Source organism: Glycine max, chromosome 15 (genome assembly GCF_000004515.6).
Source record: "Glycine max cultivar Williams 82 chromosome 15, Glycine_max_v4.0, whole genome shotgun sequence".
NCBI classification, from domain to species: Eukaryota; Viridiplantae; Streptophyta; class Magnoliopsida; order Fabales; family Fabaceae; genus Glycine; species Glycine max.
Window position 1 is genome coordinate 48,918,999 of NC_038251.2, and position 25,725 is coordinate 48,944,723.

General features: G+C 28.7%; 2 long non-coding RNA genes across 3 annotated transcripts; both read right to left on the reverse strand.

Moving 5' to 3' along the window:
* Positions 1-402: 402 nt before the first annotated feature.
* LOC102669080 (uncharacterized) lies at positions 403-11,780 on the reverse strand. Of its 2 annotated transcripts, XR_418583.4 has the most exons (7): positions 11,706-11,777; positions 11,168-11,212; positions 4,454-4,636; positions 3,474-4,103; positions 3,114-3,229; positions 1,398-1,461; positions 403-649 (listed from the first exon to the last, which is right to left on the reverse strand). It is a non-coding gene; the product is annotated as an uncharacterized lncRNA (long non-coding RNA). The 2 variants fall into 2 exon arrangements; XR_001384882.3 differs by lacking the exon at positions 4,454-4,636 and having other exon boundaries at positions 11,706-11,780.
* Positions 11,781-16,877: 5,097 nt separating this feature from the next.
* On the reverse strand, positions 16,878-21,710 carry LOC102669246 (uncharacterized). Its single transcript, XR_003264819.2, has 6 exons — positions 21,204-21,710; positions 20,889-20,933; positions 20,717-20,792; positions 20,303-20,406; positions 18,465-18,581; positions 16,878-17,156 (listed from the first exon to the last, which is right to left on the reverse strand). It is a non-coding gene; the product is annotated as an uncharacterized lncRNA (long non-coding RNA).
* Between the last annotated feature and the right edge of the window lie 4,015 nt (positions 21,711-25,725).

Sequence of the window (25,725 nt, forward strand, 5' to 3'; positions counted from 1 at the left end):
AAACTGATGTTGTTAGTGACATGTAACATCGGTTTTTAAAATAACCGATGTTAAATGTGATATTTGACATCGGTTTTTAAAATAACCGATGTTAAATGTGATATTTGACATCGGTTTTTAAAAAACTGATGTGAAATGTTACTTACAACATCAGTTTTTTTAAAAACCGATGTTAAAAAATGTTGAGGTAAGTGACATTTAACATCAGTTGATGTTAAAAAATGTTGAGGTAAGTGACATTTAACATCAGTTTTTAAAAAAACTGATGTTGCAAGTAACATTTCACATCAGTTTTTTTAAAGACCGATGTTGTTTTAGAAATTTATTTTTAACATGATGTCTGTTTTTTAAATAAATCCCAAAAATAACCTGCAAATTTTAAAATCAGACCACACAACATATAATTTTCATTCTGTTTTGAAACAGTTTTTACCAGAAAATTCAATAAGAAATTTACTAATTACTATGAATTTAAAACATATTTAATGTTGAGACATGAATTGTAAATTAAGTAAGTAAATATAAACTACAATTACAAAATTGTCTAAACATCCTAAGTTTCATTTTTCACTTTCAAATAGTACTTTGCCCACTGGTTGCGAAGCGCCTTCAATCTTTCTGGTTCCAATGGTCTAGGATCAGTGAAATACTGCATGATATAATAAAACATAAGTTAATAATATATTAGCAATCATAAGTTAATAATATATTAGCAAAATTGTCGTCTTCCATTCAAACAATTGATGCAAGGACAATAATATTTTCCATCTTCATCCGGTTGACCTCTTTCTGAAGCAAATTGTAAGAATTGCTCGACGCCTTCCTCATATTCTGGGCTGATGCGACTTTCATTCATCCAACTTCGATCCATCTAAGTAATAACTCGGTCATACTCTCAAAGTTATTCGATGCATGAAAATCTCACTTTTTTATTATAGGTGTGGCCCTATCCCATTTGGGAAGACCGTCTTTTATGGTAGCTTCATACATCAGGGTTAATTCTATTTTGTTAAATTTGACAAAATTTTGGCAGCATTTCGCATTGGTCTCCAAGTACACAACATGAAATCGGTGAAATTAATTTTCCGATAATCAAGTATGCACCCAGAGAACAACTAGAAATGCATTACCGAAATTTCATCAAATTAAACAAAATAATTTTAACCTTAACACATGAATCTACCATAAAAATATCAGTCTCCCCAAACTGTCCAAACGGACAATTCAAGATTAAATACAATGATTAATGCAAACTATCCGCAAGAATCATTGCATCCAATCTCAAACGGGAATCTAAGGTTCACTCATCATGAACACAATTTATATAGCATATATCAATTGTCATTAATGGCAGTGAACACGTAATAAAAATATTCATTGGTAACAAACATTTGTACCTGTGATGATGAGCAGCACGATCCAAAATGAAAGCAAGAATCAAATAAATAACTGAATGAACACCTACATAAGACAATTTTGTGTATGATAAAAAAAAAGAGTAAGATTAAGTATAACAAGCGCTCAGAAGATATGAAAACAATTTATTCTAAATTATATCAAAAAAAATGTCTTACTTCTTTCTCTTTTCGGATATATATATATATATATATACACACACGCACACACACAACTTCTATTACCTCTCAGAAGATCACAGAACTGAAGTAACAACAATCCATAATGAAAAATACAATGGACTAAAATCGCACAATCCATAATGAAAAATACAATGGACTAAAATATTGGAGAAATCTCTTTATTGATACACTACGAGTAGATACAAATGAATTCAACATCCCATCTAATTCATCAAAATCTCAAGGCTTTAAGTTTTCAGGAGTCTCCCACTTATATTAATGAAGACTTCTTACTTATATTTGCTAAGCTTTTGCTTTTCCTATTTTAGGAGCAAAGTTATTAGTTAGATAGCATTTTTCACTATGAATACCTATGTTACCATTTTCGTTTTTCTTATTACAAGCAAGGTGAAACGAAGATCAAAATCAAACCATATTGAAAGAAACAAAGAGAAATGAAACACTTTAATTAAGTGGGGGCACAAGAGGCTTAGCTAAGAAAGAAAGATTGAGATGGGGATGTTAGTACGTAGTGGGCACGTGTAGGCCCTTAACCATGTGAGGTGCTACAATCATCTTATCATGTTGGTCGCATTTAGGTGAGTCTGGCCGTGTCATGTACCTCTACTTAGTGTTGTTGCTATACATATTTCCTTTCTAGAGTGAGACCATTGTATTGCTATATTTCCTTTCTAGAGTGAGACCATTGTATTGCTACATTACCCTCCGTACTTACTCTTGCTAATTCTTCCTTTCCAGACAAGATCTTTGCATTATCCCTTTTTACGGTAATGGTCCATCACCCTCTGATCAATGCCATCCTTATTGACTCAAAAACAAATTGAAATATTATAACACTTATACACCACCCACCTCGAGCAAATTTAGGTGGGATCTAACAAAACTTACCTATTCTTTTTTGTTTTAGTTATATTATGGAAAAACCTAATAAAATTCGTAACTTTTTTTAAAATTTTGAGCGAGAACAAAATTTGCATACAATAGTTTAGACATTTTTTCTATACTTTTATTAGTATTAGAGAAGATATTTCCGTAGTATCGATTAAAGAAAAGATGATAAAAATTCAATTGAGTAACTTTGTACACATACAAAGAATGCCTATGGAAACATCATTGAGAAAAACAAATGGTATATTTTTTAGTCATGAAGAAAAGGAAAGAGATTAAAAAAATACATTAATTGGAAAATTGTTTCGAAAAATCTCATACTAAATACTAATATTTTTAGAGTTGGTCTTTAACCAAGTTTTTTTTTTTTACATCTTGTTTTTAACTAAGTTGAATAGTATTGTATGATTCCTATAACAGACATCACACGTTGAAATAAGACTTTTGTTATCGTTTTAGTAGTATATATATCATCCTTGCATTGCATAATAAAGTTAAATTAAAAATAATTACTAATAACTTTTTTATGAGATACAGGGTAACTAGGAGAGATTAAAATCCAGGAGGTAAAACAACAACTGGTTTATCAGCTAACAGGTGTAGACTTATAAAATTAGAATCACTTACAAAATCTGGGACTGAATCTGAGAAGATAGATTGAACTTTGTCAAGTTATCAGCAGCTAGGTTGGCTTTTCTTCTAACACGAGAATGAGATGTCTATTTTCTTCACGAGAGGATAAGCTGAATGCAAAGAGGGACAAGTGTGGAAAATCAAAATGACAAGAACTTGAGAATCTGATTCAGCAATAATATTTCAAAATCAAATAAATAATAATACAATATATGTTATAAGAGGTAATAGAAGTAACAACAGAGCATGAAATAAAAGCAAAAATAAATCTGCTATGTTCTTTCGTGAAAAAAAAAAAAAACCATGAAAGCAGAAAGGAAGCTATGAAGTCTGAACGCATAAACAGAAACGCACCTCGAACAGACGCCGGAAACTTTGTTGAAGGATGTGGAGGGAACGTCGGTCGAGGAGGGCGAGTCTCCCCGTGAGTGGCGACGGTGATGGCTGAGCGGCGATTGGGAAGGGAACTGAGTAGAGTGAGCAAGAGACAGAAAACGTGTGAGGCGTGAGCGAGAGAGTGAGAGATTAGTTTAATATTTCAATGAAAAGTAAAAGCATATAACAAAATGAATGGTAAAACGAAAATAAATAATAAAATGAATGGTAAAACGAAAATCATATTATGAAACCGAAGATTTTATAAAAAGTTTAAGAATTATTCAATATTTATACAATAAATTAAATAACAATCTATATAACTACAAAAAATATAACAATTTATACAACACTCTTTTTTCTTTTTTATCTCTTTCCATTATATACTTATCTCATTTTACATTTTTCTTTCTTCCGTTCCTGTCTCTCTTTCTTTGTATAAATTATTTTATATATTTGTTGTAATAATTCAATTTCCCATGGTGGAACGAGATATCATATCCGGATTTCTTGGCACAAATTGTCTTTCTTTTGTTTTCTGTTTCCCCCCCTACTGCTAATCTTGGCTGGAGTCTCAACGGAGGGTTTTCTCAGATGGCAAAAAATAGCCTGCAGCCAAAATTATTAGGTTGTTAAAAAAGAAGAAAGAAGGAAGTCCGTAGAAAAAAAATCAATAATCTTATTCACCAAGAAAAAATGAGGATGAAATATGAATTTAGGTATAAAGCATTTACTTTTAATTGGATTAATTATGTTTTTAATTCCTAAATTTTTTAAGAATTTTATTTTTAGTTCTTAAATAAATTTCTGTAACAGAGACTAAAAAGTAAAAAAGTTAAAAAAAAACTATTTAAAGATAAAGGTGAAATTTATAAATAGAAAACATAATTAACCCACTTTTAATTAATCACTATCACTGCCATCTTACATTTATTCTCAAATGTACTAATTGAACCAACCTGAATTAGAAGTGAGTGAGTGCGGAAATCAAATGTGTCTGTGTCCTTCGAAGTTCCAAGTATCAGTCTTAATTAATCACTATCACTGCCATCTTTTGTTTTCTGTTAAATTATATAAAGGGGATCCTCTCCTGCAGCCGCGTCTCCAGCCCTCTCCAACCAGTTTATTTTGGACCCTTGGATCTTCATATACGGATAGGATTAGAGATTTTTTTTTTTAATAAATTAAATTATATAAAGGGGATATCCTTTTGGTGTCCTCATTTATTAGATCCTTTAACGATATATTTTTATCCATATAAAATTTGAATTTAAGGAATAGAAAAGAAATTATAAAAAAAAGAATTAAAGAAAAGAAAAGTAAGAAAGAAAGAAAAAGAAAAAAAAAAGATTAGGAGAAGCGTGAAGGCAGGTAGAAGAAGAGAGGTATTTTTTTAATTAATATAAAATAATTTAATATAATTATTTATTTATTTTTGCTTCCTTTTACGTTCATTCAAACAAGTAATATTAATATTTCCACTTATTTTTCTTTTTTTCTATTTGCCTAAACAACACTTTTTTCGACTATATTTATCTTTACTTTTTATTTGTTTTCTTTCATTCCTTTTAATTTTTTTCTCTTTATTAATCTAAAAAATTGGTAAACCACATTTGCACAGTAAAATCTATGTTGTAAAAATTAAATTAGAATGTTCTTAATTTTCCTTTTCTTAAAAAAAATTGTCCTCACCAAAGTCATGAAATCTCTTGCAACCTCATTTTTTTTTGTTTAATTCCAATTTGAAGTCGTGAGTTTATCCATGATTTATTTCTTTCTTTTTCGCATTTTTCTTACCTTTTATTAGTAAATAAATATTTTATCCTTAATATTAAAATAATCATATTAAATAAATTAAATAAATTTTTATTTTAATAATACTTATTTCAAAAAAGAAAGAAATCCCTACATATTCTACGACCTCTATTTCAAACATATTAAAAAAAAAGAAAACTAAAAAGTCACCGGCCCAACGACTTCTAAAAAAATCAATTTCATAATAAAGTCAAAGAAATTTGGACCAACAATGTTTTTTTTCATCTACAAGATCCAAATCCAAAATCTTACTTTAACTCACTACTATTTGGACCAACAATTTATCGATATACAACTTAATATTTGATTTATTTTTCTATAATCAAAGTTTTTAAATAAAAATTAAAAAAAATCAGGAATACATGGATACTTATGTTTTTTTTTATATATCTAATCAATATCTCTTATTTATCTCTTCATATCTCAAATCTCATTACCTATAACATTTATACTTTTTTTTTTACTTTTCTTTCTCTCTCACTAGGTATTGTTAGCATATTAGGTATTTATCAATAATTTTTCTATTCTTTATGATATACTTCCTCATCTGTTCTTAAAAATATAAGATTATTTTTAAAAAAATCCTTAAATACAAGGCATAGTGCATTTTAATTATTAACAATTATTTTTTATATAATAAATTGTTGATTAATTTTCATGGGATATAATCACATTTTTTAAAATATGCATCTTCTTAACGGCATGTATTTAGTATTATGCAAGAATCATATCTTAAATTAATTTTTATAATTTTTTATAAATAACTTTGCTTAGTCAAATGATAAAAAATATGACAAAGTCTGGTCAAATTTTGTTGATTAAATAATAATAAGATTCAAATTACGAAATTCATTTTAAAAATGTAGTTTAATTTTTAAATGTTTACCTTTTGAATTTATAATTGTTTCTTAATTATTATATTTTTTTAATTAAAATATAATTAATAACACAATATATGATTTTTTTAAAAATATTTAAATAATTAAAAAAAAAGTTTATATTAACATCGGTTTTTGGAAAACCGATGTTAACGTATGATACGTTAACATCGGTTTTTAAAAACCGATGTTAACGTATATGCATTAACATCGGTTTTTTAAAAAACCGATGTTAACATATCATACGTTAACATCGGTTTTTGAAAAACCGATGTTAACATCATTAGTTAACATCGGTTTTTAAAAACCGATGTTAACGTGTATGCATTAACATCGGTTTTCTAAAAAACCGATGTTAACATATTATACGTTAACATCGGTTTTTGAAAAACCGATGTTAACATCATTAGTTAACATCGGTTTTCCAAAAACCGATGTTAACGTGTATGCATTAACATCGGTTTTTTGGAAAATCGATGTTAAGAAGGATACTTTATTTACAAATATGCCACTGCGTTTAACTTAACATCGATTTTGTATAAAACCGATGTTAATAAGCCGATGTTAAAACTACTTTTTGTAGTAGTGATATAAAATTGATGTAGTGGTAAAGAAAGAAAGAAAATTAAGAAAGTAAAATTACCGGTTGAAGATATAAAATTGATATAGTAATGAAGGAGAAGAACTTATTATTTTGATTGAAAGTAAATCAATTAATTTAAATAAAAAAAATAATGATTAAAATGACTGAAACATTTCAAATAAATCTTAATCTAAATTACCTAAATTTGAGTAATTAATTACTCTTCCTGTGTGTAAGTTTGCCCACATTAGAAATACTATAATAATAACAAAGACATAGATCATGTTTCTTAATCTGAAAAAAAAATCATGTTCTTTATTTGTTAAGTCATAAATCATGTTATTTAATTCAAAAAAAGGATTATGTTTCTTATAGAGATAATCTTTAATTTTTTTTTATCCACTGGATTAGAAGACACTGTCAATCAATTTTGCAATAATTCAGATACCTTCTCAATCAATTAAGTTAGACTCCTTTAATAATCATATCTTTATTTACTTAGAAATATACCACATTCTTTGATTAAAATTTTCTATTACCTTCCTTATTTGCTTTTTTCCTCATTCCCCTATTTATAATTTTTTATAAAGATCTTTAAAGAGAATCTTAATTTAATTGTATTATTAATCATTATTTTATTTATTAATTTTCATTATTAACTAAAGAACGGGTAACGGATACACATACAGGCATTTAGGTATCCAATGGGAAAGGACATGACTATTAATGTTTCTATCCACAAGCATATGGCATGGACCCAGGCACATAAATCATTATAATATTTTACCCTGACTTGTTCATTATCATCCCTAGATGTAACTATTGAGTTATAATTATATATATTTTATTAGTCATTTGTCTGAATAGGAATAAATATCAAATAATTTTAGATTAATTCAAAAGACTAATATTTCTGTATATTTTCAAAGTATATATACTGTAACATTTATTACTAGTATGGTTTCTTAAATTGATGTTGTAATTTGGTCTCTTATTTATGAAAAATTATAAAATGATCTTTAAGTAACACAGATTGTTTCCAATTTTGAGATATGACTTTAATTTTTTTTATTGATTTAAGACGTTAAATTTATCTTACTAAATTCATTTACATGAAAATTATGAAGTTCAATTAATATTTAAATAAAAAATATAAACATGATGAAAATTACATCAAGAATTTAATTTTACACAAATATTTTCATACTAGAAATCCAAATTCACATAATTCTTGTTACATATCCTTTTTGTCACAAGAATATCCTTTTTGTCACAAGAATATGTATTTTTTAATTTATTACACACCAGAATTATTAATGTAAACATCCATAAGTTAAGATCTGTTTTTCAATATCATGAAATTTTTTTTTTGAAAAATGAAATAAAGAATTCTTTTTTTGGAGCACAAGGAATATTTCATTATAAATTAAAACATAATAACCCTCTTAATCCTGTAATAAATTAATGGACAAATTGGTTAAAGGATCATTATTATCAATATGACTCTCACAAAAAATCTTTTCAAAACTAACTTAAGTGCTCGTGGGACTCACTTTTTATGCAATTTGCACCATATTTATTTTCCTTTTTTTTCCTTCTAAATATTAGTTGTATTTCATAGTGTAAGTGAATCTAATGGATAAATTTCGCATCATAAATCAATTACAAAAGATTCAAAATCATATTTCAAAAAAATAGTAAATGATCACCAACTTCAAAAGAATAAACCTTCTAAATATAGAATAAAACATACTTAAGGGAACATTTATAACCTTAAACATATAAAGACTAAATTATGACCTAAAACAAAAGGTCAAGTGACTTTTTTCTTTTGTCATTTATCTTATTATTGGTTTACTTTATTTTTTATTTTTTAAAAATTTTATTTTACTCTTATTTTTTTAAATGATTCTCCGAGTGTAAGATTTTTTTTTTTTTTTGAAATAACCAGACTCAGACACATCCAATAGAAATCAGGAGAAACACATCCTTACAAAGAGAGAACCTTGGATATGGCGGCGTGGTGGTGGTGGCGGCGGCGGCGGCTGCAGTCTTCGTAACTATCATCAGCGCTCCAAAAGAGGGGAATGGTTGGGCTGCATCTAGTGGAAAATGCGGCGTCATAGCAAGAGAAGGAGATAGTTAGTCTTGATCTTGAGCGCGACTGTTTGACCCCAGAAACGAGAAATTAAGGTATAAGCTACTAAGATTTGTGTGAAATGTATGGTTTGCTTTTAGCAGAATCTCCACCACAACGGTGTCGTTTGTCATCGCCCCCCACACCCACTCATCATCCTTTACCATCTTTGTCGTTCACGAACAATAACAGTCATCAAAAGAATCTAATGTGGGTGTTGGTGTCGTGTGTGTGTATATATAGAGACAGAGAGAGACAGATTTAGGAGGAAAAGAAAAAGAAAAAAGGAGGAAGAAGAATGGGAGGAGGAACAGGAAGATCTAACAAAATTACATTTTGTTGGCCATTAAAAGTGGTGTTTTCTGAATACTAGTCTATGATGTTAACTTTAAATTGATAAAATAATTATTTTGAATGGATAGTTAAAAGTTACTGCTATTTGAATATTAATTAATGATATTAATTTTAAATTCATAGAAGAATTATTTTGAATTATTTTTTTAAAAAATAAAATGAATAAAGTGAAAAAAAATATTTGACCAAAATAAAATTGAGAGCCGCCGAGTAATTTACCCTTTTACTTTTCATGTGGCAATTATACAGATCAGAAATAACATTCATTCATTGTATTTCAGTTGTTACTTTGTGATTCAGATATTTCACCTTCTTTAACTTTTTACTTCTCATGGCACAGTGTGACCACCGAGGTATTCCAACTTTAGGGTATTTTTATCTTTTAAAATTTTGAGTCTCTATCTTCTAAATTTTAAGCCTCAATCCTTTTTTCCCCTTCATCTCATCCTTGGGTGCCGTTTTGTTTTTTTCTATATTTGGTCCACTTATCTACATCTTCTCTTTAGGTGTATATGTATGATTATTTATTGTCTTTACAAATTGCCCTTGTTTAAAAAAGTTTGAATTTGTTTCCCATTTTTGGTTTTCTCCATCAATTTTTTTTTAAGGTGAGCTTTTATATTTTTATTCTGTTTCAGTATTTTTATATTAAATTTAGTTAAATATAAATTTAGTTTTACTGTTTGACATATGCTAGGACCTATAAAAAAAATTAAGAGTTGAATACACAAGACACTTAAAAGCAATCTTAAGAAGAGAAATTGATTCTTCTAAAGTGGGTTATTAAAAAAAATTGAGTTGAACTCATCATAAGACACTGAAAAGCAATATTAAGAGACTCCTATCAAGATGTGACCTCCACATTCTAGTTCTATATCTAGATGGCTAAGCTATCTTGGCCTGTAGATTATTTTCGCAAGCATTAAACAATAGCTAGCAATTGTAGTTTAGTAGTCAAGTGCCCATCATATCTAAGGATATTCTTTATGCCAAGTGTTTATTTAAGATAAAAGTTTGGTCAATATAATAATGAAATTCATACATTATAAGTTAGCTTTTGAAATTAAGCCTGTTACGGACAAATTGAGTAGTATGATTATCGATTGAAATTAATACGCAAGCTAGTTTTTTATAAAGGACAAAAGAAAAACAGATAATAAGACAGTACAAATTAAATCTTAAAGATTTGATTTTTTTAGAGTAAACATTTGAAAATTAAAAAAATCTAGAGTGCGTTTGGTATGTCAAATATGTTTTCTTATAATTTATTTCATCGATTCATAAGCATGTTTGACCAATTAAATTAAAATGTTTGATAAAAAAAATTATTTAATTAATTATAAGTTATTTTAACAAGTTTTTTTTAAAGGAAGTTATATACTTTAACAAGTTTATAGCTTATAAGTTGGTAACCTTTTTTTTTTCACTTCATCTTTATTTTTTGAATATAATCCCTTTTTTCTCTCTCATCTTTTTAATCATTTTCAGGCTATCATCTTAATAATTTTAATGCATTTTATTACTATTTTGAGTTTAAATAAAATATTTTTTCTTTACAAAAGTTAATGATAATTTAAAAATTTTAAAAATTAATATTATATAAAAATTAAATAAGCATATCTTTAATTTTATGTTATCTTTCATTTATTATCTACTTAACAGCTAACCTTTCTAATTTAATAAGTTAGCATATATATAGACGTTCAACTTTCGGCCAGTAACTTTTCTTTTTACTGCCTTAAACCAATAACTTATAACTTTAAACAAAGTAATATATTTGGAATAATTAACAAAAAATAACAAGCGGAAAAATTGATAACAACTAGTAATATAGCATAAAAAAAATAAAAAGAATGCATTAAAATTTGATAAAAGAAAAGGGAAATATATATGGTGTTGGACTAACCTTATACATGATATCCTTTGTTATTATCACTCGAAACTTTTATATCTGCGACATCATATGCAAAGAATAACTTTTTAGTAGTCCTAATAGATATATTTAATTAAACTAAATATTTAACCAATATTGACTTAATCAATCAAATATAGATCTTCTTAATTTTATTTGTATGTATATGCAACAAATAATAAGTCAACATGATTCTGTCTCCATCATTCTTATAGAGTCACTTTGCTTTTTAAAGATCATCTCTAATAACTTCGTTTTCATTCAAGGAAACACAAGATTTCATATACTAAAAAGTGTACAATGATTTTATACATTTATTTAATTACAATAGATTATAAATGATAAATTTGTTACCTTTCATAATCATTATCTTAAAAATTATAATAATAATGACCTGTGATTAAATGATAATATAAAATTATTTTATAATATTTATCATATCTATTAAACTCTTTATTAAAATAATCAATAAGAGGCTTTGAAATATATTTGTTTAAGAGCGTTAAAAAGATGTGATAACCGATATCCATACCTGAAATTTAAGATGGCAGGGGATGATGTAAAAAGACAACAACAGATAATTCTTCTCTCTTCTCAACCAACATACAAATATTACAATTGACTTTCCGAATGTATATATAGCATTAAAAGGAGTGGAATAAAGAATGAAGACGACTAAAGCAACAGCATGCAGGAAGGAAGCACGTTGTCCAAATTCTTGGAGGTTCTTTCAAGTAAAGTCAGGATACCAAGCCTACAAGGAGGGTCTGGAATTTGATAGTTTTTCTTATGTAATTAATTGATTTCAACATTTCCAATAAAAAATTCCCATGCATAATATTAATTTAAATATATAGTATTCCAAATTTCAATACCAAATATGTAATACAACACAAAAATATACTCCACTTGCACTTCTTAAAAAAATAGGTAATTTAGTTAATTATATTAAATTTGTTAATTATTTGTATTATTATTCTAAAATTATTTTTTTATATCTTTATCCACTTAATTATTTTTCATTAATTTTTTAATAGAGAATAATTAAATAAGAATATATAAGAAAAGATAATTAATAATCAAGAAATTAAAAAATATTTCAAAAAAGAATAAAATAAATTTTTAAAAATAATCTTATAATTAAAAACGAATGTTTATATATTTTTAGATTTTAGATTCCCTGCTAAACGAATCAAGATCCATAATAACCATAAAGGTAAAAGAGGGCTTACCAAACACAACTCACTAAAAAAGACTGAGTAACCTACAACTCTTTTGTTTAATGATTTGAAAATAAAAATAAAAAATCAAGATAAAATATAATAATATTATAGAAACATATTATATGGTATTTAATAATGAGATTTTAACAATTCAACATAGAATAGAAATGAAAAAAAAAAACATAAATAAAAACTTCTTAATCAGGTCAAATCAAGTCAACTTAGCCCAGGTCCAGATTTGATTAAAACTAATAAGTTAAATCAAGTTGATTGTATATTCGATCCTACACCTTAATTAGAGCATCCAAGACATTGGGTCATGATCAAACTGATCGGATTAGCCGAGCCCGTTTGATTTTTATAATTATGCTTTTTTTTCTTATTGATTTTTTGTTTTTTATCAGCCGTTTTCAATTATTTTTCATTTTTATAATATCTATGTAGCTCAATGGATTATTCACTATTCAATTAAGTTTTTTAGTCTGACCATTATTAATTTCTCTATATAACTATGTTAATGGCTTTAGATGGCCAAATATAAAACTAAAAAGATATAAAAGAAAAACTTGGGGCCTCCGATGACTCTACTAAAAACAGAAGAACAATGGGTAAAAAAACTAAAAAGAGAGAAAAACAATTCTTTTAGCCTCGCTGTTTAATCTGGCAATGAAAAAACTTTAAAAGAAAAACAAATAAGGTCCAAATAAGGAGAATGTACATTGCTAGGATTGTTAATCAAAATGCAAACACCTCTGACCCACTAATGCAATGCTACAGCTGCTCCCTGTCCCTGCAGCTCCAACCTGCCTTCTCCACATCACATTAGAAACCTTCACAAAATAATGTTGCCCTAAACTTTTTGCTAGTTGAAATGTAATCCACCTATGTTTGCACCATACAAATTATTTACATTCAGAGTCTCTCACCCGTTAAATCAAATATAACATTTAAATGGAAAAGTATATATCAATCTTATTAAAATAACCAAGAAAAAACAATGAAAGCCAAATGAAATACGATATTAAAAAAAATTAAGGGTATAAAAATCAAAAACATGCAAAATAGCATACCTAAATATCCCAGACAAATAGCTTCTTGCCTTGAGAGTTTGATGACAAACTCAAGTTTCTTTAGTTGCTCTGAACGCACACACACAATGGAATAAGAGTGTTAATATAAACCGAGGAAGTTGAAATAAAAAGTGGAGATTCATGACGTTTGGTTGAAGTATTAATTACCTTTCTAGAGTGGTATATTATGGTCACCATCCAAAATATCTTTTCTGGAATCTTCCCATTCCTTGATATATCTTATTTTTTAGAGACTTGGAATGATTATATTTCCATGACAGAAAGTCTTATTGGGACATCAAATCACCATTACTACATCAAGTGCTGGATACTTGAAGTTGTAACTTGCCTTGCAAAAGCTTGTAAGGCTTGGTAAGGAGATCAAGAACAATGCCTCTAATTTTGTGAAAACTATCTCACCTGGAGCATCACCTTTATTCCCATTTCTAGGTATTAATTCCTCCAAGTTCATAGAAGCAAACCCACCTAACGTATCACCCTTATTCTCACTTCTAGCTTTCTGTTCCTCCAATTTCGTAGAAGCAGTCTCATCTTGTGCATCACCACTATCACTCTTTCCAACAATGGTTTCTATATTTTCAAACCTCCCTATTTCAAGCACTTGGAGCTGTTGAAGCTCCTTAGCCACAACAATTGTACAAACATGATGTAGACCACTACACCTTCTCTTGATTCTTAGGTCTTGCACGGGTTTTTGTAGTGTCCAGTTCTTCCAAAATTCAAACACTCGATAGTCTTCGAGTTGTGAGAACTTCAATGATTCTTGAATTTGGACCTTCTTTCCTTTGATTTTCCAAGTGCATATCCTCTTATTGAATTTCTTCTTCTTGACTCTATGCAAAACTAAAGTGGTTGATGATTCACTGAGAACCAAATCATGAACATGATTGAATTTCAACTTGTTTCTCCACGACGAGCTACTCACAACAATGATAGTAGCATTCCAACTTTTTGGTAAAGACAAAAGTATCAATACTCATACTTATTCGAAATCAATTGCAACTGAACTCAATTGGGTTGTGACTATATTGACTTTATTAAGATATGTTGCAGATGGGCCTCATGTCATCCCAAATTGAAAAATTGCCTCATTGAAAAATTGCCTCATCAAATGAACTTTGGTTGAGGCTGACGACTTTTCATACATGTTAGAAAGAACCACCATAAGACCTGCTATTGTAGTTTCTTTTGCAATGTTGAAAACAACATTATGGGATAACGTACGGATAACTCTAAGGGCTTGTCTAATCAAGAAGAGCCAAATCTTCATCCTTCATACCCTCGGGCTTATCTCTAGAGAGAGGTTGATATATTTTTTTTCTGATACAAATAATATTTTATTTGCATGCATCTTCCAAAAGCTAAAGTCCACACCATCGAACTTTTCAATTTTCACCTTTACATCTTCAGTAGCCATTGCTCCCACTCAAATCTAACTCCTTTTCGATTGTTTATAACACCAACCCTTTATTACCAATTTTTGGGAAAATTATGCAAAATGTTCTATAATCAAATTTGTAAGAAACAAAATATATGTAGAACATTTGCACACACAATTGATAATAGAATTCCATCAATTATGTCTATGTCTTCGAGCTGTTACAGATAATTTATTGTAAAGAGAAATTTATAAACAAGTGTTTACAAACACTCATTCAACTCACAATCCTGTTATACCCAGAAAATATTAAAATAAATATTTTCTCTCTCTTTCTCTTTCTTTTCTTGAAGTTGGAATATTAATGAAGCAAAATAGATAACACATTAATACAATTTTTCCTCCACTTATTTAGCTTTGTTATTTCTTCTTACATCCATTAATATTTCACATTTTCCCCTTCAATTTACATGTATTAGAAAGACTTAAATATGTTTTTGACTTCTAATAAATATTCGATTTTATAATTGTTCCCTAATAGATTTTTATTTTGCGATGAGTTTCTAATAAAACAAAAATTTTGTAGTTGGTCCTTGACACTTATTTTTAACCCCTAATAAATTAGCAAATTTTGTATTTGTTCCAAGATAAAAACAATACCATTTGTTATTAATACAAACTAAAACAAAATTTGCAAATTTATTAGGAATCAAACACAAAATTTTCTAATTTATCAGGGATAACAAAATAAAAGTGTTATTTTATTAAGTACTCAATGCAAAGCAAAAGTTTATTATGGAACAAACACAAAAATCGAATATTTATTAGAGATCAAATACATATTTAAGCTTATTAAAAATAACATTTAGGAAATATGTGTTGTGGATTTATTTTTATTTTTATTTTTTTAACATGAACAACATTTGTTATAAAAAATGTGATCTTATAATTACATTACAACAATACTTTGCTTACTAAAGTGTTGTTTAATGTCCTCTGCATGAGATAACAACGCTTGTAAGATACATGTGTTGTCTATGTAATGCTATTATATGTATATTTTATGGTAGTGACTTGGGTATTTATTAGGGATTACAGATATATTTTAACCTAATTATAATATTTTTTTAACTCTGCTATGTTTTTTATGCTTCAATTATACAATGGTACGTTTACCTCTTTTTGAACAAACATATATTCCAGGATTAATTGGGCATAAGGAAATCTCTAGATTTTTTTTACCACGTTATTGGTACAAAGTAGCTAGTCCTTGCTAGAAATGGTGATTGATCATCATTGAGAACCGTGAGTGAACATAAGGTGAGGATTTCCCCAACATAATTTATTTCATACCCAACGAATAATTAGGATTCGAACTCTAGACCACTTGGTTAAGGAACACAAAGCGTTATCACTTGTGTCAATCGTTATTGGTAAGAAAATCTCAAGATGTTGGTATTAACAAGTTTGTTCTCATCCTTGATGGAAAGAGCATTGGTCAAATTAATAAGGACCGAGGATGAGACTAAACTTGTTAATACCTTGCAATTACTGACTTTCAAAGTCATCAAGTTTTGAAAGCAAGAAAGGATCAGAAGTCTATCATCCCATATCTTGCATGCATGTATATCACTACTACAATAAAGTCTTTTAATGACAGTTAAATTGGACTTTTAACGACGGTTCTCAACCGTCGTTATAGTTAATGTTGTTAAAAGCAAATTTTAATTAACGATGGTTTCAAAAAACACAATCGTTGAAAAACAGACTTTTTAAGACGATTTTGATGTAATAACCGTCTTAGAAAATTAACATTTTAAGACGGTTCTTAAATAACCATTTTAGAATGTTAGCTTTCTAAGACAGTTATAACATCAGAACCGTCTTAGAAAATAGGGTCTGACAGATATTCTAAGACAGTTTTGATGTAATAATTGTCTTAGAAAACACATATCCTTTATTATTTTAATTTTTTTCTCTTTTAGTCCTTTTAACTTTAAGCTTATAGAAACCGTAATTAAAAAAACACAAACTTAGAAGAAGAATTACATTTTAAAAAAACAACAAAAACTTATAGTAACAAAAAAAAAACATTGAAAATTTTAAACATGTTGACAAAATGAAGATAAGAACTGCATAAAATTAAGAAACCAGTTCAGAGATCTTGTGCATATAGGTTATGCTAAAAACCTTGCAACCTCAACCATATAATGCTGGATGTTTCCAAGTCAATAACAATATAACTTAGACAAGAGTAAGAGATTAGACCAGACAGCCTCATCCAGCACAACCTGAAAATTGAGAGAGTAAAATATATTAATCTATAGAAAATAGATAAAATGCACTAAATTATCAATGCGATAATAAATTAAAACAAAACATATATGAATGATAAAATATCAAATTCTATAGTTCAGGTAACAAAGAATAAAGTATTTTAAGCCAAATTATAAGAAATTAAAATGTAATTTATCTTTTTTTTAATTGAACTAATAAACAAATATTGAAATGATGGTCTTCGTTACACCACCATATGAAAATCCAATGTTGGTAGCCATTATTAAGTTTTAGACACATGAGTCATGATAGAACGGTATTTATTAAAATCCAAGATGTAAATCCCATAGTGGCATAATTCTTAGTTGGCACCCACGTGGTTTGATACTTATATGCATGTGCAGAATGTTTAGGCTTCATTTCATTCAAAATATTTTCAATGAATACAACTAAGAATATGATCAAAAGATTGGATGCCAAAAAAAGACAATGATACTCTATCTAAATTATGAACAATATTATTATCTTAGCTTCCTTATAAAAATGACCAATGATAGAACCTCTCTATACTTGAATCAAAATGTCCAATGATAGAGACAAAATTGATCAATATCTATAAGTCAATGGGCAATTACGATTCAGGCTTATTGGCAGTGGGCACTCCTGCAACAGCAAGCTCCATGGGTCCTAAACACATCAATAATCAAAAGTGTATATATATATATATATATATATATATATATATATATATATATATATATATAACGATGATGACGATATCTGACTCAATGAGTGTAGCGGGCCATGTTTAGGAGCTTTAGAGCCTTAAGAAATTTTCTTAAGAAACTTAATATTATATAAATTATTTCTCAAATTATTTTTTTAGTTTTTTATGACTTTTTGTTTATCATTTCTATTTGCTCTTTATGAATACTAAGACATTTATCAAGAGTATTATACATTGAGATTGAATTAATTTTTTAACTTTTATTTTTTATTTTAAGTTTTGAAAACCAAGTTGATACTTTTTTTTCTATTACTACAAAGTATAAAAATAAAATAAAGAAGCAATACATAATATAAATAAAATATTTTAAAAATCTAATATCAATTAAGGTCTTGAAAAATATGAAAATGAAGAGATAGAGAGAGAAACAATGAGAATGTTTCAATAAAAGTTATTCTTAACTAAAGTGATTGATAAGTCGTGCATGAATATTTCTAACCTTAACGCTGTAAAAAATTATCTCTAACCTTAACAACCATGTTTCTAATTAATGGTATAATTTCTCATAATAACGCTGTGAAAAATTATCTCTGACCTTATTTTTCACAATGACATTTGCAATTTTCCTGCTTTTCTTCAACAATTGAGCCTCTTCAACGATATGGTTCGCCACTGAAGGTGACCTCAACTTTTCCCCTCCTACTATGAGAATCTGCAATAATTTATGTGTGATTCATTAATGAACCGTTTGACTGATAGTGCCCATAAGGATTGACTCCCTCACATATGAACTTAAGCATTTATGCCTATAGACTCCATGCTTGTTGCGTTGTGGACCGTTCAACCAATCATAACCCATAGGGGTCAGCTTAAGGACACGCCAGATTATTGTTATTATAATAGTATCTTAGAGATCAATTATTCTAGAGTTATTTAATTCAATCAAGTCACTGATACTTTTCAAATTACTCATGTTTCTCAAATTACTGATATTTCTAGTTACTTGTGTTTCTCAAACCAACGCACCTACTTGGCTTGATATTATTATTTATTAATTTATTTTCTTTTAAAATTCAATAAATATAAATTAAAAAAACTAATGGGTCAATCTTGGCCCAACCTAATTGACCTGAGCCATTAAATATGCAAGCCCTAAGAGATATGGGTCAAGCCTGGGCAATGGTTAGATTGATAGGTTCAATTAATAAGTTGACATAAATTTTGTATGTCTTGGTCATTTCTCACGTACAATCCTATGTATTTTTAAATAAAAAGAAAAAATAGAGACGTAAAATAATTTATTATAATACCAATTTACAATCTTAAATTATCCACTTTTGGACATGCAATTCAAAAATTACTTGTATATTATTCCAAACATAAAATATAAATATTTTTTTTAACAAGAAATTAAGGTAAATACACGATACTATTATATCCAAGCAAGTAAGTACATGCACATAATATTCTCTACATGATACTTGTATATTATGTGCAATAACACAACAAAATCTATTATCTACCAATCTAAAAAATTTGTTCTACTATTTCATCTCTACATTGATATATATATATATATATATATATATATATATATATATATATATATATATATATATATATATATATATATATATATATATATATATATATATATATATATATATATATATATATATATATATATATCTTGTGTAAGGATTTTACTTTGGCAAAAAGTATCAATAGCAACAAGCTAATAAGCCTTTCAGCTAAAATGGTCATTGTTTCACAAAGCTTTATCATGAACTTACCAACCAAAATTTGGCATATCCATATCAATATTAATCACATTTACAAAAAGGAAAACATATATTGACATACTGAAAGTGAAACTGCATAGAAACTTATCCATAAATATGAGTAGGTAGCACAAGACAATCGAAATCTACAATATGATCCTCATATAAAGCAAAGTATATTCTGAAGACAACAAATGCACTTATTAGTTGCATACATATGACTAAAAGTATATTCTGAAAGAAGACTGGTCTTGCATCTTGACCAATTCAACATTATGTTGCCTTTGGGCTTCATGATATGAGAATGGCAACTTATGGATAACTATTCTAAGTAAAACATTTTAATCTTGCAAAACTTCAAAGATGGTTTAATTTGAATAGGGGTCAAACCATCCAAATACTCACAAACAGTTAGACCATCCTATGAAAATTTCCTCATAAATCCAATTGCTACAGAGTTTTGAACAACAAGATAGGTAGGGGGATAAATATCAGAAGTCACTGAGAAAATCATAAGCTAAGATCATACATTTCTTTAAGAAAAAATTGGAAGAACTAAAAGAAGATAAGTTTGTTAGCAAAAGTATATCTAGTGCCTAGGAACAAAGAGCAAAAAGAAGGAAGAGCTATGTTATTCTGAGAACTTCCTAACCTTTAGAAGTGCAAATGTTGATACCCCTCCAGCAACAGCGAATGTACAAAGGTATTCTGGAAAAGTCTATCTTATACCATACACCAGAGTACCCATCAGCATAACTGCATTAAGGTAAAGTGAATCTTTTGTTAGACCAAGAGTACCTTATACATAATCTGAGGATAAATTTAAATTATAAAAATCAACAAAAAATAGGAATTCAAACAGAGGTTGGAAGGATGATAGTATGAGTGTTTCAGATTTGTCGGTTGAATATATGGGTGACAGCTACCTATAGCCATAGGAATTCAAACATTCAAACAAGTGAAATAGGGACTAATATACAATAATATAATATATCCTAAGAAGTAGAATGAGAATCTAAGAGTAGAAGAAGTTGCATATTAGATTTTCAAGTAACATCAATCTTACATATGTTCGAATAGTGTATTTGATGTTTCAAAGTTTCCAAGAACGACACCAAATGGGTTCTCATCTACAGCCAAACCTATGGTAGCCAGCCGAAACAGAAAAAAGTTGTGCTTAATGAAGTGATGAAGCAGTCTACAATAAAAGAGCTTATGTAGTTATGCAGTATCCTCACCTGGCTCTTGTCACCCCATTCACCAAAAAAGGTGATAGAAAATGCCTGTAGAATAGAGATGATAAAGGGGATAAAATTTAGCTTTTTTTTTTAAGCTTCATAATTTATGAATAAGCTCTCATCAATAAGATCTTGTTGCATAAATGTTGAACTCTGTTGTTTACCCAAATGGGTTCATTATATGTGATATGATCATCCATGGCCTTAAAGCCTTACTTAATTTTTTGATGCATGCTCAAAATCAGAAGAGTGTTACTATGGGGACAGACAGAGAAAGAAAACAACACGAATTTTATTAAACATATATTATTTTACCTTATTACTATTTTTTTAGCTCCATTGCTAGCCTTCCAATCTTTATCCTAATAACAATACAAGGGTGCTGTCAAGAAGAAAAAAATGACTTACAATAAGAAATCAAATAGTAGTGACAAACCAACCAATTTAGCTTCAACTTTAGCCAATTCTTCCGCATCCTTGTCCATCGAAGGAAATCATTAAGCATGAGTCCAAAACTCTCAACTTTTTGCAAATACATGGACTTTTGGTTTATTTCCCTTTTATTTACATCTTTTAGCATGGTAACCACATTAACAACAAAAAACTCAAAACAGACAAAGACTTACCAGAGAGAGAGAGTGAGCAAATTAGTTGAAAACAAATACTATATAGCTTAGTCAAAAACTGCCACACAAGGGTTAATTTTACATTCATTAGCCAACATTCCAAACTCCAGCAAGATGCAAAAAAGTAATTACCAAAATAGAGCAGTAATTATTTTAATCATTGTCAATCCAAAAATATTCACTTTCACTAAATATCCTTTAATGAATAAATTAAACCAGGAAAGGCAGTATAATTATTATGAGATACACAATAGAAATCTAAGCTCATTAATAGTGACAAGAGGATGCTAAAACCATCTTATACAACTTATATACTATATATATTAGTGTGTGTTTTCAGATAATCAATACTAAAGCAGTTTGTGAAAAAGGTAAAAAAAAATTGGAAAGAAATTTCTCTATACCAACTTAGCTACTTACTTAGAAGAGTCTTTACTTAGTTACTTCCCCAGTTAAATTTTGGTTCATTAATATGCTCTATGGTTCTCTCTCCAAAACTTGTTCTATTTAATCTTAGAGATGTTTTAATTTCCTTGAGTAGTAATAACAGAAAATAAAGTTTCTCTTACTATAAGGAAAAGTGGTTCTTGCATTGACAAGTCAGCCATGTATATATAATATGGTCCCTGCATAATAAGTCAGAATATTGACAAGTCAGCCATAAAAAAAATTAATATGATTAAATTAGTTGGAAAAGTTAATAACCTTTCATAATATATATATATATATATATATATATATATATATATATATATATATATATATATATATATATATATATATATATATATTCAATAAAGCGTATATATCTATTATATATTCAAAATTATTTTATATATATTCACTATCTTGCCCAGGAACTTGACCAGTGCTGCAACCATCATAGTTCCACTTGGGAAGCTTCGAAGGGTCTTTAACCGGTCTTGAGAGAGTCTATAATATATCCAAAATCATTTTATATTTGCATTATTTACCAGCCAAATAAATAAAGCTGAAATAAATACATACTTTTCTCGTACTCTTGCAGAATTTGTAAATAGTTGAAGTTCTACAGTTTATAATAACTTGAAAATTTTCTTGTTGTATAGAACTTAATGTAAAACGCACAAAGCACCAAAATTTTCCAGTTGTATAGAACTTAATGTAAAACGCGCAAAGCACAAATATTAATAATTAAAAATTTTGGGAAAATATAAAATGAAATTTCAGGAAAATGAGTTATTAGCGTGTTCTATGCAGGAATCATTTCATAGAAAGATATGGGTTTTTTCTTCTTTTTTTTTTTAAAAAAAAAAAGAGAATTCTATGGAGACCTTGTCTAAGCAGGCAACAACAATAAGAAAGTTGATACATACCTTTGGTGGTTTTTGGAAATGATTCGGAGTGAGCGAAGATGGAGATGGGATAAGGGATGGTAGGGTTTCAATAATGGAGGGGGTGGGATTTCATGCTTGGAAGAAATTGAGGTGAAGGAACAGCGCGTTGATGAGAATCTAGCGAAATCAAATCAATGGAGAAGAGAAAAAAAGGGTTTGATGAGATTAAGGGAAGAAGAAGATAGAAGCTTATTCATCATGGCTTCTATTGGAAATGAAGAGAAGAGAAAGAGGTAGAGAAAGGGAAAGCGCAAACGTGCGTTGTCCGATGCGAGAGAGAGAAAGTCACAATCATGAGAGAGAGAAAACAAAAAAGTGTACATTCAATTACGACTGTTTTTTCAAATAACCGTTTTTAAACTCATAATTTTAAGACGGTTCTTACAAAATTGTTTTTGTTATTAATAAATTTATTACAATACTGTCTCGGATATTTTTCTAAAACGGTTTTTGGTCAACCGTCGTAATTAATGAGTCGTAATAAATGCTTTTTTTAGTAGTGTATCTCTTGCAACTCCAATGTTTCAAGTTTTGGGGTGACAACACAGATAAATGGCAATGACATATGGTAGATATTTGTTAGGGGATCTCCACAATAGATGAAATAGAAAATTAGATCCACACACATCGAAATTTAAGAAAATAGATTTAGATAAAAGTATGCAATATTTGCTTAAATCAAACATTGTAGAGAATTAAAGAGTTAAATATTTAAGTGGCAAAAATTATTCAAATATTGAAGCAGTTATAAGTCATGAGTTTACCTATTAATTAAACAATGCCAAGGGAATACTCTGACTGGATAGATTACCCTTATCAACTATTAGTGGCCAAGCGAAACTCATAATTAAGTAATCTTTGTAAAGTGAGAGAGTGCAAATCAGAGAGAACAATCTTGGGAACATATTTCTCATCCTCTAGTTTTTCATTTGCAATGATTTCTGACATATCTGTGCTATTAGAAATATGCATCTCATGAAGCTCAGAAAGTTCTCTTGCAAGAGAATACAATAGTAGATTCTTTGATCCATGACAACGTTTAACTTTAATAACTTTAAGCTTTGGAAAAGAATGTGTTGGAATTGGCTCTTCTATACTAGACTATTTGAAGATGAGTATTTCTAAATTTGTGAGTTTTGCAACCATACTTGTGTCTTCTAAAGTAAGTCTACATAGACTCAATGAACAAAGGTTTATCAAGATATCGAGAGAAGAAGGTGGGAACGGGGTCAACACCATTCCATGTAAAATCAAAACCCTTACTTCTCTCATCCCAGAGAAAATTTTATCGGGGACTTTCAAACACTAATCATCTATATTTTCAAGTACAAGTGGCTTCAACTCTGGACACTTCAACTTCTCCAGAAGTTCACCAATGTAAGATGAAGGAACAATAATATAATTGCATTTATTAAATAGATCAATGCTTGGCAACTCTTTCAATTCAGTATTCCTCTAGACCGCATAGGTTGGATGAGATATAGATGCAAATGATTTGGCCATATCATGCGCGAGATCATGGATTTGAACCCATTCAGGTTTACCTTCAATCAACAATGAAGAAGCCCTAAGGTCATTTATTTATTTATTTGTGATGTCTGTCTCTTGCATGTCTTTGACAATGTGTGTATGCGCTCATACAAGCCCAATCCCTAACAACATTAAAATAATTCTCTAGAGCGGATCTCATTTAGTCCAAATGAACTAATGGATAAGAATAATGACTTTAGGTCTTCATTCTCTAAACAATTAAAACTCAAATCCAAAGTAGGGTAGACTTTTTCTTCTGCAACTCTTTATGATCCAGTATTTCTATTGTGTTTGGGCATCACTCCAAGTAGTGATATATATTCTTTTTTCTGAAACCTTTTGCGACAATAGCGATTATAGAGAAGAAGAAAATAGAATTAACGCAGATGATATGCAAACTTCAAATAATCATAACTTTTGCTATGGTTGTCCGTTTGAGACCCACTTTATGTCAAAACGCTTAGAATTCAGAGGAGAATCCCTAGGCAAATCCCAAAGGGGACTCTAACTGCCTCAAATGCGCGTTCAAAGATCAAACACCCACTTTATTTCTTTCCTTTTTCTTTTTTTTCAAACTTTCTGCAACTTTTTTTTATAATGTTTTCTTTTTAAATTCGTCAAGGATACTTTAGGCAATTCGTTCAATAGGAAATGAGGCAATTTGTTCAATAGGCGAATAGATTCAAGAGCCTACTAAATCCTAAACCCCCAAAATTCTTTCAGTAATCCAAATTGTTCCCAAACAGAATTTGTTTGTAACAGAATTTGATTTTTTTTTGACACAGAATCTGAAAGAAACAAGAACAAGAACGAAAAGAAGAACGCAATAAGACACAAATAAGAACACAAATAATAGAACAAAACACGAACCTGAGACAAATTAAAAAGAGAAAAAAAATAGAAATTGGATAGGATAAAACCTGTAACAAGAGCCGAAACTCTGATAACAGATGATGTGATCCTTACTAGGAGCGGATTGCTTGATATAGGTTACAGAGTTTGGATGACGCCACTTCCAGTGAGGGAAGATAAGTCAGGGTAGACGTGATAACTGCTAAATATGAGTTATTTTTATAATAAAAATATATTGAAAATATTTATTTTGCAGTTATTTTTGTATTAAATGATAAAATTTGATATTTTTCTTATTTATGGCTTGCAGATATGAAAAGGATAGATTAAAAGAGAAAAAGATCAAGAAAATATCCAAAATATCAGGAAGTCTCAGGAAGATATGATTAAAAGCAAAAAAAATCCAAAAGATATCAAAAAGGAAGATTTCTAGCATCAAGCCCAAGTCCACTA